Consider the following 15,348-nt stretch of genomic DNA (forward strand, 5'->3'; position numbering starts at 1 on the left):
TTACCTGCATAGACCCAGTCTAATCACATGAGACCTTTTAAAAATAGAAGGGAACGGCAGACCAGTCAGACAGAGGCAGTGTTAGAAGATGGGAATTGCACCCAGGCATCTATGGTCAATTAATCTTTGACAAAGGAGGCAAGATCATAAAATGGGAAAAAGATAGTCTTTTCAGCAAGTATTGCTGGGAAACATGGACAGCTGCATGCAAATCAATGAAACTAGAACACACCCTCACACCATGCCCAAAAATAAACTCAAAATGGCTGAAAGACTTAAATATAAGACAAGACACCATCAAACTCCTGGAAGAGAACGTAGGCAAAACATTCTCTAACATCAACCTTACAAATGTCTTCTCAGGTCAGTCTCACAAAACAACAGAAATAAAAGCAAAAATACACCAGTGGGACCTAATCAAACTGACAAGCTTGTGCACAGCAAAGGAAACCCAAAAGAAAACAAAAAGACAACTTAAAGAATGGGGGAAAATAGTTTCAAATGATGCATCTGACAAGGGCTTAATCTCTAAAAAAATAGTTTCAAATGATGCATCTGACAAGGGCTTAATCTCTAAAATATACAAACAACTTATACAAATCAACAGCAAAAAAGCCAACAACCCAATGGAAAAATGGGCGAAAGACCTGAATAGACATTTCTCCAAGGAAGATATACAGATGGCTAACAAACACATGAAAAAATTCTCATCATCCCTGATTATTAGAGAAATGCAAATCAAAACTACCATGAGATGCCCTCACACCTGTCAGAATGGCCATCATTCATAAGTCCACATATAATGGAGCATGAGAATGTGAGAAAAAAGAATATATATGTGTAACTGGGTCATCATGCTGTACAGTAGAAAAAAATGTATTGGGGAAATAACAATTGAATAAAATGAAAAAAATAAATTTGACATAGTCCAAAAATTAAAAATTACATTAAAAAAAAAAAGGTCCCTTCGTGGCGCAGCAGAAATGAATCCAACTAGGAACCATGAGGTCGTGGGTTCGATCCCTGGCTTCACTCAGTGGGTTAAGGATCTGGTGTTGCCGTGAGCTGTGGTGTGTATGTCGAAGACGTGGCTCAGATCTGGCATTGCTGTAGCTCCAATTAGACCCCTAGCCTGGGAACCTCCATATGCCGCCAGTGTGGCCCTAAAAGGACAAAAAAAAAAAAAAAAAAAAAAAAAGCGGGGGGGTGGGGAATTGCTTGGCCCTCGGCTAGCAGTTAGCAAGGCCGCAAAAACCTCAGTCCTCAAACTGTGAGGAACTGAATTCTGCCGACAACAAATGAGGAAGGAGACAGGATCCTCCCCTAGAGCCTCCAGCAAGTAACACAGTCCTGCTGCCACTTTGATTTTAACCCCAGGAGACCTATATTGGACTTGTAACCTGCAGAAATGAAAGCTAGTAAATTTATGTTATGCCTTGAAGTTTGTGGTAATTTGTAATGATGGCCATATAAAACTAATATAGATGGCTTCACACACACACATATCTGACAGTTGATTGGCTAGTTGGCCTCACCTGGGGTGACTTGTCTCTTTTTTTTTTTTTTTTTTTTTTTTCCCATCAGTTTCTTCATTTAGTGTCTCAGGCTTCCAAAGAGAAATATGAGGTTAGGCCCCCAAACGGAGGCACTTAGCAAGTCTCTGCCTTTGTTACTTTTGTTACTGTCCTATCAGCCAACACAAACCACATGGCTGAGCCCAGAGTCAGAGGGGGACTCTCTGGGCACAGGGAGACTTAAATCATTCGAGGCCCTTACTATAACATTTTACCACAGTGAGATAGATTTTTGAGATCTGAGGTAGCCTGGTAACTCACTCCAAACAAACTACTTTTTAAAGTGCCCTTACATATACATGAAAGGGAAGTTTAAGCATACCAAGGATTATAGATGTATAGACTTGGAACTCCAGAGTAAGGTCTTGGTTTAAATCATGATTTGGTTTATTCAGAGAGACTTGAATTTAGAAATTAAATCCAAATGGGAAGCTGGATCCTTGTTTTCTAGACATACCGTTTCAGAGAAACTACCTTTTCTCTTTCTCTGTTTTCTGGGATGTAGCCCTCTATTTCTGTGTGCTGGAGGGTAAAAAGATGTGCAAAAGAGCTCTGTGGGTGGTTGGGCCCCGTGGGGCCACATGTATTTCTGTGTAGGAGTAAGATTGACAGAATTAACTGTGCAAGCACTTACTAAATTGGCTGTAAGTGAACCTGTACCCATGGCATCATTTATAATCCATAGCTCCTTTAACTAATTGAAAGAAAAGTTCCAGAAAACTAAGGCAAGGGATCTTTGTGTGCCCAATCACTGTAGCACATTGTGCTTTCTTCTAGCAGTGGTTGAGAGAAGCCAGAATTTGGTTCCTCTCAAGCACGAGACTTAGCTTTTGCTTGGCCTTATTGATGAGATAGGTTAAAAACTATTTTATGGGTTCCAAATGTGAATGCATGGATTGGGCCGCAGGGCACATAGAGACAGATTTAATATGCACTTGACATTCTTTTAGGACATCCTTGATGTTTAGAGCCATCTCCATGACTGATGGGATGCAGGCTCTGCTGTTGGTGAACTCTGAATTTTGCACAGGCTCTTGGATTCCAAATAGCAAGGCCTGTGCACATGAAACATGTATACTTATCATTGAAGATTTAAACTGGCTGTCACAAGAACTACATCACTCAACTCAAGACACGCAATAGTTTAGTGTGCCTTTCCGAATATCTCTTGCTCTGCCTCAAAGCTTAGCCAAGATCATGAAATGACTGTGAGGCAGAAAGAAAGCTGCTGCCTTGTAATGTATGTGTAGCCATGTTTGCTACTAGAAAGTGAAGAGAAGTAGCTTAGCCTGGGATGGGGGGGAATATAGATTCCGCTCCCAAGAGGAGATGGAGCAGTGGTATGCCTTGGAAAGGAAGAATAGTGCTGCGAATGGAAATGCAGAGACTGTTTAAAGAGGTAGACTACTAGAGCTTATCTCTTACTTCCTGGTAAGAGAGAATCCCTGGTAGAGTGTGTAGTGGTGGCGCTCAGCCAGTATCCTTCCGTTCTTCTGCCTTTGCTCTTTGGGTCCCCTTCTCTCCTACCTTTATCTTTATCTATCGTGGTTCACCAAATTTCAACTTGACTTTCTTTAAGGTAAAACAAATACAGCTAACATAAGATCTAACTGATAGCTTGTAAAAGCCACAAAGTGTTTTTTGGTCTAAATATCTTCATTGATTCTGTTGAAGTGAGATGACTAGGGGAAAGTGGTGAAATGTTATATTGCCTGTTAGGTAAACTAATTAAAACTGAACATATCAAAGCAGACTTGAAATAAGCTGTTTCAAATGCCCGATTTCTCCACTCTCATGTTCCAAGGTAGAGAGACTGCAGTGACAGCTTAAGAACACCTGCTCTAAAGAAGTTTCCAGCTGTTCAGATCTTTGTCTTACTGAGGAAGAATTTTAAGGTCCTAGTGGGATGGGAGCAATGAGCACCCAGGCTTAGTGCCGAGACCAGCTCAGCAGGTTGGGGCTGAAGAAACTTAAGGAAAAAAGTTAACAGAAAACAAGACACAGAGACGTTTATCCTAAGTAAATGTGGGAACTGGGAGATTCAAGGTCTCAGGGACCAAGAGTATTGCCTCAAGAAACCACACTGCTTTTATTGTGCTCTTGAGGATTACGTCAAGTGAGGAAGGGGTTGCAGGTGCAGGATATAGGTTTTTTAAAGTTGTTTTAAAGGTCACGTAGCTGGTAGATGGTTAAGCTTTTACTCTGACCTTTAGGCATTCAACAGTCATTAGCATTTGAGGAAGCTTGGCTTCTAGCTATCTATGCATAGCATCTAGAGAATCCTCACTGTGCTTCCGCAAACGCATGGGCATGCCTATCTGCAGCAACCCAGGGTGCCTAGCTTTGCACCTTGGTTCTCTTTGCTGATGCATATTCTGCTAATGACCCCTCATAAACCACTTGGGGCCATGAGGTTCCTCTTTCTCTTATTCTTTAGAGGACATATCATGCTTGTGCGGCGTGCCTATCTGCACCGGCTACACCAACTCATTATGTCCTCATTCAGCTGACCCTGTGAATAAATTATGCCTTTAGGTCTTTGTTCTTAAACTTAAGTCATTGACCAGCACTGTGACTGTGTTTCAAGCAGGAAGATGGGGTAAAGTAAAGCAGGACAAGATGGAGTTTTCAGCAAAGAGGCTAAGAAAATATTGTAGAAACATGTCTCACGACAGGTTAGCTTGGGAATCCTTAGATACATCTGTGCCACTATTATGCAACACAAGCCACCCCTAAAAATATTCCATATATAAGTAAATATAAGTGAAAATTATGATCTTGCTTTGATGGCAGCTTCAGGACCTAACCTGTCCCCACCCCACTCATTAAACTGCCAACCCTAAGGCTCATTTGTAGAAAGTCTGAAACTGCCACTGGGAGGAATTGGCCGTGGAATTGGAGGTTACAGTGGTGAAGGAGAAGCAGACTGGCTGTTTATAACCCTCAACTTCATGTCTACCTTTTGTCCCTTTCTGCCATTATTTACAGGTACACAGTGTTTTCGTGTTGGTTAGTGAAGATTTTTTTGTTAGCCTTTATTTTCAGGTATGAAGTATAGTTGTCTCCCTTTTCCTTGTGTTACTAGTGTCTCTCCTACATTGGAGAGGGACTTTTTCCTGAAAGGCTAATACAGCTAGGGAGAGACAGTGCTTTTTTTAGACACCTGAAGAAAAACTGTTAGAGTTTGGAAATCCTGAAAAAAATAATCTTTGTCCTGGTGATTGGGGATATGCTGTATTTAAAGATACCTGCTTTCTTTGCCTTCCTCATTTTGGATGCCACTCTTGCCTGTTCTACCTCACTCCAGATCCGGGACCTTAAAGTAAAAGTGATAGGGATAAGGCAGGAAATTATGGGATTCTTAGAGCAAGAGCTAAGCAGTGTTGGTTACAATTGGACTATTTCACATTTTACAATTTTGCATGACTCATTACTTTTGTGTGGGGAGTATAACTGAAACAAACTATCAAACTGGAAATGGCCTCAGGGGCCCTGTCTCTAAAGGAAAATGTTGGAATTTGAGTTCTTAGATCTTCTAATTTTGACAAATTGAATTATCCCCAGAGCTTCTCTTATATCTTTCTTTTTCATTTCTTTATTGGGCAGTCTGTGATGGGAGGGGATTATTATATGTGTTTGCATGCGTAAGTAGATTCAACCAAAGCATACTGCAAAGGTGAGATTGAGAGAACTCCCAGAGAAATGTGTGCCTCCCCATTCCCTTCTCAACCTAGGACCTGGACATTAGAATATTTTGCTTATATTCTCCATTGGCTTTGTTGTTCCTAAATGTTGAACATTAGGAAATATCAAGGAGTCACGTAACTGCTTTTTTGCAAGGAGCTAAAGGTTTGGAATTGCCATCATGGCTCAGCGGTAACGAACCCGACTAGTATCTATGAGGTCATGGGTTTGATCCTGGCCTCACTCAGTGGGTCAGGGATCCAGCGTTGCCGTGAACTGTGGTATAGATCTGAGACAAGCCTCAGATCCTTGTGGTGGTAGCGTAGGCTGGCAGCTGCAGCTCCAATTTGACCCCTAGCCTGGAATCTTCTTTGTGCCACCGATGAAGCCCTGAAAAGACAAAAATGAAGAAGCCAAAGGTTTGAATTTTTAAAATCATAACTAATCCTTTGTATTCCAAATTATACCTCTCATTAGGCCCTGGAGGCTGCCTGTTAGTTAGATTGACTAGGCTTTAAAGTTAGTTGGGTTGCTGTTTCACTTTCAGAAGCACCTAAAATACTTTATGATTTATTTATGTATTATATTTAAATTCTTGCTGTTGATAAGACTTTTCCATTTCAGAATGTATTCAGTCCATCCCACTTGTTTTCTCTTCTCCTCACTCCCCTCCAGGTTCTCAGGTTGGTCCTGTGGGAATGTAGTGTGGTCATCCTCCTTAGCCTGTAGCTACCCGTGGACCTTCTCAAGCTGAGCCTTCACATTTCCATTTCTCAGCTCTACTTTCTTGACTTTTGCTTTTGCTCATCTTTCTTGTGCTCGAGATCATTTCCATGACACCCTTAGAAGAAGATAGATAGGGATTAATTGTCCTTGGTGAACCAGCACTGTATTTCTCTCCTTGAGCCTAATCTTATCTGCTAGGCATAGGGAAAAATCTAGAATGTGTACTAATCCCTTGTAGGGTTTTTCCCTCTCTGTCCAACAGACAGTATAGCTACATTAGAACAAAGAGTGGGATTGGGGGTAGAAATGAGAGTCTTTCTTTTTATTTGAGAAGTATGTGAATGGATCTGTTCTGTTCATATCAGTCTCGTACCTCAGAGAAATTATTTGTTCATTTATTCTCTTGTTCATTGGAAACTGTTTTCCCCTAGTGATTCTAATGTTTATTAACCTCATTATGAAAGTAATCACAGGAAAAATACAAAAACTGGACTCATTGCTATTCAGATAGATAATATAGTCCTGTTTTCAAGTTAGTATGTAATAAATTTCAGTGGAATATATTCCTTGAGTGCTGCACTTTTCTAGGCCCTATGCTACATATAAGCGCTAGAAATTTTTGTTGTTGTTGTTGTTGTCTTTTAAGGGCCTCACCCGAGGCATATGGAGGTTCCCAGGCTAGGGGTCTAATCAGAGGTACAGCCGCTGGCCCACAGCCACAGCAACACCAGATCTGAGCTGCGTGTGCGACCTATACCACAGCTCACGGCAACGCTGGATCCTCAACCCACTGACCGAGGGCAGGGATCAAACCCACGACCTCATGGTTCCTAGTTGGATTTGTTTCCTCTGCTCCATGACGGGAACTCCAAATGCTAGAAGTTTTTAACAGAAAATACTAAATTAACCTTCAGGTTCAATTTGTTTTTTTTTTTAATGGCTGCACCTTCAATATATGGAAGTTTCCAGGCTTGGGATTGAATCAGAGCTGCAGCTGCTGGCCTACACTACAGCCACAGCAACCGGGATCCGAGCTGCATCTGTGACCTATCACAGCTTGCGGGAATGTCGGATCCTTAACCCACTGAGGGAGGCCAGGGATTTAACCTGAATCCTCACAGAGACAATGTCAGGTCCCTTAACCTGCTGAGCCACAATAGGAACTCCTTAATTATTATTTTCATGTCTTTTCAGAATTACTGTATCCTAGGTTGTATCTGATTTCTTACCCATGATCATTACATCTGTCTGTCACAATTTCCCCCACAGGTAACAAGAAAGTAATTAACTTTGTTGTTCTATTACAAGGCTTTATTTACCCAGAGAGATCAATAGACTACTTAGCGTGTCAGAGCAATATGTTATAAAAATGCAAGTTATCACGTATTTAGTTTTCCTTTTGTCTCTTAACCACACCTGAAGTTCTTACCACTCAAATCAGACTTAAATAGCCTTTTTTCTTCAGTAAGCTTTTTTGGGAGGTATAGTGCCTTTCCAGCTTTGACTTCCTTAGATGAGGTCAGTTGTCTCTTCCTGGCTATCAGATAGGCTGTCATTCTGATGTGACACAGGAGGATGTAGTCTTTAATGAGTGCCTTTGGCACTGATTGTCAATTGCTTATTTCCTGATGATGTTGCATTAAAGTATTAATTAACCACTAAATTCAAGTTGACCTCTTAGTTGAGGAGGCAGCTTGGCTTTCCTGAAGGCAGGCAGGCTGGCTTTTCTTGCACATCTAACACACTGGTATGCCACCAACTTTTGACTGGTGCGTAATATGCAGTTTTTCTAAGTAATATCATTATAGTGATGTCAGGTTGACCTTGGGCCTGAGAAAGTCACATGTGTGTCCTAGAGTAGGATGCAAGTTGGTAGCAGTAAGGGGGTAAGAGACTGGTGCAGAGCTTGTGTTTCCTGGCACATGAGAGAATTAGCCTGATGAGCAACCAGTCAGGACAGGGAGAACTGTCCTGCTCATTGATGCAGGACCAAAGGCCACCAGATGCGTGCTGTGAGACTTTGTCTTATTATAATAGTGCCTGCATTTTTATTATTGTTGACTTTGCTGTTGTGTTGAGTCTTTTAATCCTTTCAAATATATTGCCAAAAAATCCAGTACCCAAATTGTACACTATGAACACAAAATGATGAGGAACTGCTGATCTTGTGTGTTAGAAGCTGAACTAGAAGTTGACGGCCAGCTTGGTGTCGTTCTGGCTCCTTCACTAATTCACTGTGTAATCTGGGTGAGTCATTTGTCTCTTTGTCCACTTGATGGATAAGGATGTGGTTTTTACCTCTGTGCTCCTTCCAGGGATTAAGTAGGAAAAAATAGTAAAGTGCTCTAACTTCTTTGAAAAAGATATTCTCTGAGGTCAAAAAGAATAAAAGTAGATGTTTGCCTGCAGGTTATCTGCAGTACCTGAAGTACCTGAGACAAGCTGGGACTGCCAGTTTCAGATGTTCCACTGACAGGAACACCTCAATGCTAAGACACAGGCTCAGGTGGCTGAAAAGGATCCATCTCAGCTTAATAAAAGGAGTTGCTGTAACACATCTGAGTTGTGCTAGGCACCACTGGGATGTAAAATAAGTACTTCTTTTGGGGGGCCACACCCATGGCCTAGGGATGTTCCCAGGCCAGGGATAGAATCCAAGTCACCACTGCAACCTACACCCCAGATGCAGCCACACCCACTGCATTGGGCCGGGGATCAGACCTGAGCCTCAGCAGTGACCTGAGGTGCTGCAGAGACAACACTGGACTCTTAACCTCCTGCACCACAAGAGAACTCCAATAAATACTTCTTGATGAACTAAATAGGGGCAGTCACAGCAGCAGTAAGAGGAAGCAGGACTTGTTCAGGGTTTGTACATAATCTTCTTACAGGCTGAATGTAGTTTATGAAGTATCCATTGACTCTCCTGGACTAATTATCATTTTGACCTGTTCTTGGCTTTTCTAAGAATAGCTTCACTACTCCTTTGCAAAAGTTAGTTGGATGTGAAATAAGACATTAAATACTGAGATAAAAAGTTACTCCTTAACTCCTTTGGGATATTAAAAATGCAAACATAATCTTAAAGAAGTATCTGCTAAAGCAAACCCATGTAACAATTTATAACTGACTTGGGGAAAGGCCACATAGCTTAATTCTAAGGACAGCTGAATTCACATTTCATCTCACCTTTTACTAACTGAGTGACCATGGGACAGTTGTTTAACTTATCTGAGCCTCAGTTTCCTTATCTGTAAAAGAGGAATTCTGTAAAGCCTTTCAATGATGGCTTTATTTAAAACTGCTAGCCCTGGAGTTCCTGTTATGGCTCAGCAGTAACTAACCTGACCAGTATCCATGAGGACATGGGTTTGATCCCTGTCCGTGCTCATTGGGTTAAGGATCTGGCTTGCCTTGAGCTATGGTGTAGGTCACAGACCTGGCTTGGATCTGGCATTGCTGTGGCTGTGGTGTAGGCCGGCAGCTCCGATTTAACCTCTAGTGTGGGAATTTCTATATGCCTCAAGTGCAGCCCTAAAAAGACAATCAATCAATCAATCAATCAGTCAATAAAATTGTTAGCCCTTCACACCTTACACTTTCCATTGGTCTTCTGTTTTCTATTTCTCCATGATACTTAACATAATTTAACATGCTATGTGAATTCATTTCTTTGTTATATATTTCTTCCTCCTGCAGAATGTAATACCAGGACTTTTTGTCTGTTTTATTCATTGTCTGGCGCATAGTAGGAACTCACTAAATATTAGTCTAACGAATAAACAGACTTCCTGTAGGGAAGTTTTAAAGGTTGAATGGAAACATTTATTGAATGATAATTTATTGTGGCCCTTGCCACAAAATAAATAAATAAATAAATAAATAAATATTTATTTGTTTGTTTGTTTGTTTGTTTGTTTATGTGTCTTTTTAGGGCCGCAGCTGAGGCATATGGAGATTCCCAGGCTAGGGGTCTAATCAGAGCTACAGCTGCCAGCCTATGCCAGAGCCACAGCAACGCCAGATCCGAGCTGCATCTGTGACCTACACCACAGCTCACAGCAACGCCAGATCCTTAACCCACTGAGTGAGGCCAGGGATCGAACCCACAACCTCATGGTTCCTACTTGGATTCGATTCCACTGTGCCACAACAGGAACTCCAAGATAAATATTTAGAAAATGGTAGCAATTAGAAAGTTTTCCTTGGCTTTAAGGAAGATAATATAAGTCTTATATAAGTAATTAGTGTATAAAGTATCTTGCTACATATTTGGGGAAAATGAATATAAACCGGAATGCTCAGTTATATCAGAATGCGAGGTATAGATATTAGGTGATAGTAACTTTAAAGAAATGAAATATATGTCGCTATGTCTTATTCTTAGATTTATTTTACTCTCAAAATAACTTATATTCAGGAGTTCCCATCGTGGCTCAATGGTTACTGAATCTAAGATCCATGAAGATGCAGGTTCAATCCCTGGCCTTGCCCAGTGGGTTAAGGATCTGGCGTTGCCAAGAGCTGTGGTGTAGATCACAAACTCGGCTCGGATCTTGTGTTGCTAAGGCTGTGGCATAGGCCGGCAGCTACAGCTCCGATTTGACCCCTAGCCTGGGAACCTCCATATGCCGCAGATTTGGCCCTAAAAAGCAAAAAAAAAAAAAGGATAGTTTATATTCAAATTGTACCTAAGGTGTATAATGTATTTACAATTTTACAGTATTTTTCCTTGTATCTCATATTTGTATGCATATTTTCTCTCTCACTAAATATTTCCCTCAAGTTAAGAACTTTGTCTTTTTTTATGAAGAACCTTGTCTTTTTTCATATTTCTAGTGCCTACTATTTCTGTTATAGCCCATTTTACTGTAATGCAAGGGTTATATTCCTAATATATTCAGAGTAATAAAGAATTCTGTTATTAAAACCAGTAGTTTCATTTGGAAGAGGGAGGGTTAAGAGCTAGAGAGTTCAACACATAACACGTTTTGCCTGAGGCAGTTTCAATTAAAATTATAACTGTGTGTATATAAGTATAAAGCCTAAGCCAGCTAAATCTAACATTTGATTACATCTTCCTTTTCCTTAAACGTGATGCAGAGGCCTTTAAAAATATATATAACCATGGAGTTCCCGTCGTGGCTCAGTGGTTAACGAATCCAACTAGGAACGTGCGGTTGCAGGTTCCGTCCCTGGCCTTGCTCAGTGGGTTAAGGATCTGGCGATGCTGTGAGCTGTGGTGTAGGTTGCAGACACGGCTCGGATCCCGCGTTGCTGTGGCTCTGGTGTAGGCCGGTGGCTACAGCTCCAATTCGACCCCTAGCCTGGGAACCTCAATATGCCACAGGAGCAGCCCTAGAAATGGCAAAAAGACCCAAAAATAAAATAAAATAAAATATGTAACCATTAGCATGTACTGCTTACCACACATATACACTTATTTATTTATGGCTGTACCTGCAGCATATGGAAGTTCCCAGGCCAGGGATTGAATCCAAGCCGCAGATGGAGCCTGTGCTGCAGCTGAGCAATGCCAGATCCTTTAACCCAGTGGATCGAACCTGCGCCTCTACAGCAACCCAAGCCACTGCAGTGGGATTCTTAACCCACTGCACTGCAGTGGGAACTCCTTACTGCACATTCTTGACAGTTTTGTCACCCATTGTTCTTACAGTGCACAGAACCACTCAAAGAAATCAACACTCTTGCTTGATCAACATTGCTTCATTTAATAAATGTCTTAGGGCTTCCTGTGTACCTTTCAGCACCTTATGCCCTGGGAATACAGCAATCGTGTTTTTCTAAGTAAACTGAATATTCCGGGTTTGGGATCAAGGTCTTGTTCCTGATTGAACTTAGGTTATAAAAAATTTGCATTTTGGATAAATTCCTGTACTTGCAAATTGTTATCATGCAGTACATATTTATTGACTTGATTAAGAGCTGACAGAATCTTTTCCTCATTTCTCACTAATGTGATTTTAGAGCTGATTCAAATCCTTGGGACAGACAGTAGAAGAATGTGTAGTTTAGGCTGAGTGTTTTAATAATTTAAATAATAAATAATAAATTTAAATAATTTTTAAATTATTTTTTTCTTTTTATGGCCACACTCATGGCATATGGAAGTTCCCAGGCTAGGGGTTGAATAAGAGCTGCAGCTGCCAGCCTAGGCCAAAGCCACGGCAGCACCAGATCTGAGCCCCATCTCTGGCCTACACTGCAGTTTTCAGTAACACCAGGTCCTTGTCCCACTGAGTGAGGCCAGGGATCAAACCTGCATCTTCACAGAGACTCCATTCATTGGGTTCCTAACCCGCTGAGCCTCAAGGGGAACTCCCAAGCAATTTTTTAGATATCCTTTTAACTTTGGCTGTTTTTTTGTTTGTTTGGTTGGTTTTGGGGATTTTGGGTTGTGCCCTAGACATGTGGAAGTTCCAGAACCAGGGATCAGTCCCGAGCCACAGCAGCTACCCGAGCCAATGCAGTGACATCACCAGATCCTTAACCTGCTGCACCATGAGACAACTCCTTTCTTTGGTTATATTGACTTGCTCTCAACTCCATCTATAAAAGTATGGATTATCTCTTATCGTTTTTGTTCTTTCTCAGCGAGTTATCTCCTAAGTTCATGACGTTTTCCAGGACTTCTTTATTGACACATAATTCACATATAAAATTAACTCTTTCTTTTTTTTTTTTAATCCTTTTTTAGGGCTGCACTCATAACATGCAGAAGTTCCCAGGCTAGGGGTCAAATCAGTGCTATAGCTTCTGGCCTACACCACAGCCACAGCAATGTGGGATCCAAGCCATGTCTGTGACCTACTCCGCAGCTCACGACAATGCTGGATCAAACCCACATCCTCATGGATACTAGCTGGATTCGTTTCCACTGCGCCACAACAGGAACTCCGAAAATTAACCCTTTCAAAGTGTACAGTTCAGTCGTTTTCATCGTATTCATAGAATCGCCACAGTGTAATTCCAGAACATTTTCATCACCCCTAAAAGAAGTTCCATACCCATTAGGAGTCACTTCCTGTTCCTTCCCTCCCACCCAGTCCCTGGCAACTCCTTTCTGTCTTTCTGGATTTGCCTCTCCTGGATATTTCTTTTTTTTTTTTTTTTTGTCTTTTTGTCTTTTGTTGTTGTTGTTGTTGTTGTTGCTATTTCTTGGGCCGCTCCCGCGGCATATGGAGGTTCCCAGGCCAGGGGTTGAATCGGAGCTGCAGCCACCGGCCTACGCCAGAGCCACAGCAACTCGGGATCCGAGCCGCATCTGCAACCTACACCACAGCTCACGGCAACGCCGGATCGTTAACCCAAGGGCAGGGATCGAACCCGCAACCTCCTGGTTCCTAGTCGGATTCGTTAACCACTGCGCCACGATGGGAACTCCTGGATATTTCATATAAATAGAATCATATAATATGTGTGGCCTTTTGTGTCTGGCTTCTTTGACTTGGCATAATATTTTTTCAGTGTTAATCCATGTTATAGCATGTATTGGTACTTCACTTCTTTTATGGCCAAATAATATTCCACTGTATACGGATATGGCACATTTAATTTATCCATTTGTCAGGTGATGGACATTTGAACTTTTTCCACTCTTTGAATAATGCTGCTATGAACATTTATATACAAGTTTTTGTATAAATATATGTTTTTCACTTATCTCGGGTATATACCTAAGACTAGAATTGCTGCTACATATGATAACTCTTTAATTTTTTGAAAAAAAACTGACCTATCTTCAACAGTAACTTCTTTGATTCCCTTTCCTATTGTTATTAATTTTACCAACATTCTTCTTGACATCCAGGTGGTAGGCCTTTGTGGCTTATTATTTCTCCCCAGCTACCTGTATTTGTTTCCTGCCATGTACAGATGATTCATCCCTACTGGTCTCTCATTCTTTCCTCTTTCTCTTCTGTTTTAACCCTGATTCTGGCCACTGTCATACCATTGCAGTTTCCTTACTCCCTCTTTTAGCCTTCCCACTTCTGAACTACTGGCTAGATTAATCTTCATAAAATGTGACTAGAGACTTCTGGCAAACACGATAGAATGTAAATGTTGCATTTTTAAATCCCTTCCCAAATCTCCACTAAACCACAGTAAAAGAATTAGAAAAATATATATATGCTCATTGTATAAAGCAGGTGATGACAAGCAGGTTGTGGCATTTCTTTTCCAAAAGAAACAGTTATTCACATATAAACTTATTATACTATTCCTTATGCTGTGAATATTTGTGTAGTCACAATACTCCAGGAGTTCCCATCATAGCTCAGCAGAAACAAATCTGACTAGCATCCATGAGGACGTAGGTTTGATCCCTGGCCCCTTTCAGTGGGTTAAGGATCCAGCATTGCCGTGAGCTGTGGTATGGTTCGTAGACACAGCTCGGATCCCAAGTTGCTGTGGCTGTGGTGTAGGCCAAAGGCTACAGCTCTGATTCGACCCCTAGCCTGGGAATCTCCATATGCCACCGGTGCAGCCCTAAAAAAAAACAAAAAACAAAAAAAACAAAAAAAAAAGCAAAAAACCCCACAATACTCCAATACTCTAAATAATTAACATTATTTTACCTAAAAATGGGCCGTAAGTATTTTGGAAGGGTGGAGGAGGAGAGAGGGCAGGAGAAATCATATCCCATCTTAGGAAGCCAGTAGATAATTGCTGAAATTGAAGAATTAGTAACAGCAGAAATATGGCAGTTAATTATCAGAAGAAAAATAGCTAAAAGATTTGAAAAGTAATTGCTTCTGGAGAGCAGAAATCAAGGGAGAGGATGGGGCAGAAGGCTGCTATTTAACTTTATTAGTTTTATAATACACTCTAACTTTTAAAATTATGTGTAAGTAGTACTTTGATAAAAATTAAAATTTAAAAGCTATCCGCTTTGTAATTCCCTTACTCAAAAAATTTCAAAGAATTTCTGTTTCTGGCTGTATAGATGATAAATTCCTTGTCTTTTTTTTTCAGCCTGACTTTATATTCTGCTTTATATGAGTCTTTGCTTTTCCACTGAACTGATGCTAGCCCTTGAACCCTGAATCACTGTGGGCGGTAGCCTCTTTCTGCTCTGAACCATTCTTCTCCTCTCCTCCTTTCCAAATCCTTTTGCTCCTTCCTTTAAGCCCTAGCTCCTATTTCTTCCCTAAGCTTTCCTGGTGTCCTCTCCCCAAGCCCAGTGTGACCTTGCCTAAAGAGCTGTGGCTCTGGTTGTCTGTACTACTCATTAGACACTTAAGTTGCCTTTTCTTGTTTGTAATGTTTTTGATGGAAGCCTTATCTCTTCAATTTATTGGCTCCAACCAAGGAAGAAGGACATCGCATTACCATTTTGTAT

At 41.1% G+C, this 15,348-nt stretch overlaps 1 protein-coding gene and 1 long non-coding RNA gene across 42 annotated transcripts in view; one reads left to right on the plus strand and one right to left on the minus strand.

Moving 5' to 3' along the window:
- The window catches only part of AMBRA1 (autophagy and beclin 1 regulator 1), a 183,711-nt gene that overhangs the window by 104,502 nt on the left and 63,861 nt on the right, over positions 1-15,348 (plus strand). The window lies entirely within an intron of this gene.
- On the minus strand, positions 1,729-10,651 carry LOC146405268 (uncharacterized). The gene is made up of 3 exons (XR_014837005.1): positions 10,592-10,651; positions 6,699-9,480; positions 1,729-5,592 (listed from the first exon to the last, which is right to left on the minus strand). It is a non-coding gene; the product is annotated as an uncharacterized LOC146405268 (long non-coding RNA).

The sequence above is a fragment of the Sus scrofa genome, chromosome 2 (genome assembly GCF_054392235.1).
Source record: "Sus scrofa isolate SSC_HxYL_T2T_F1_AM1 chromosome 2, Sscrofa_HxYL_maternal_Yorkshire_Landrace_v2.0, whole genome shotgun sequence".
Classification (NCBI taxonomy): domain Eukaryota; kingdom Metazoa; phylum Chordata; class Mammalia; order Artiodactyla; family Suidae; genus Sus; species Sus scrofa.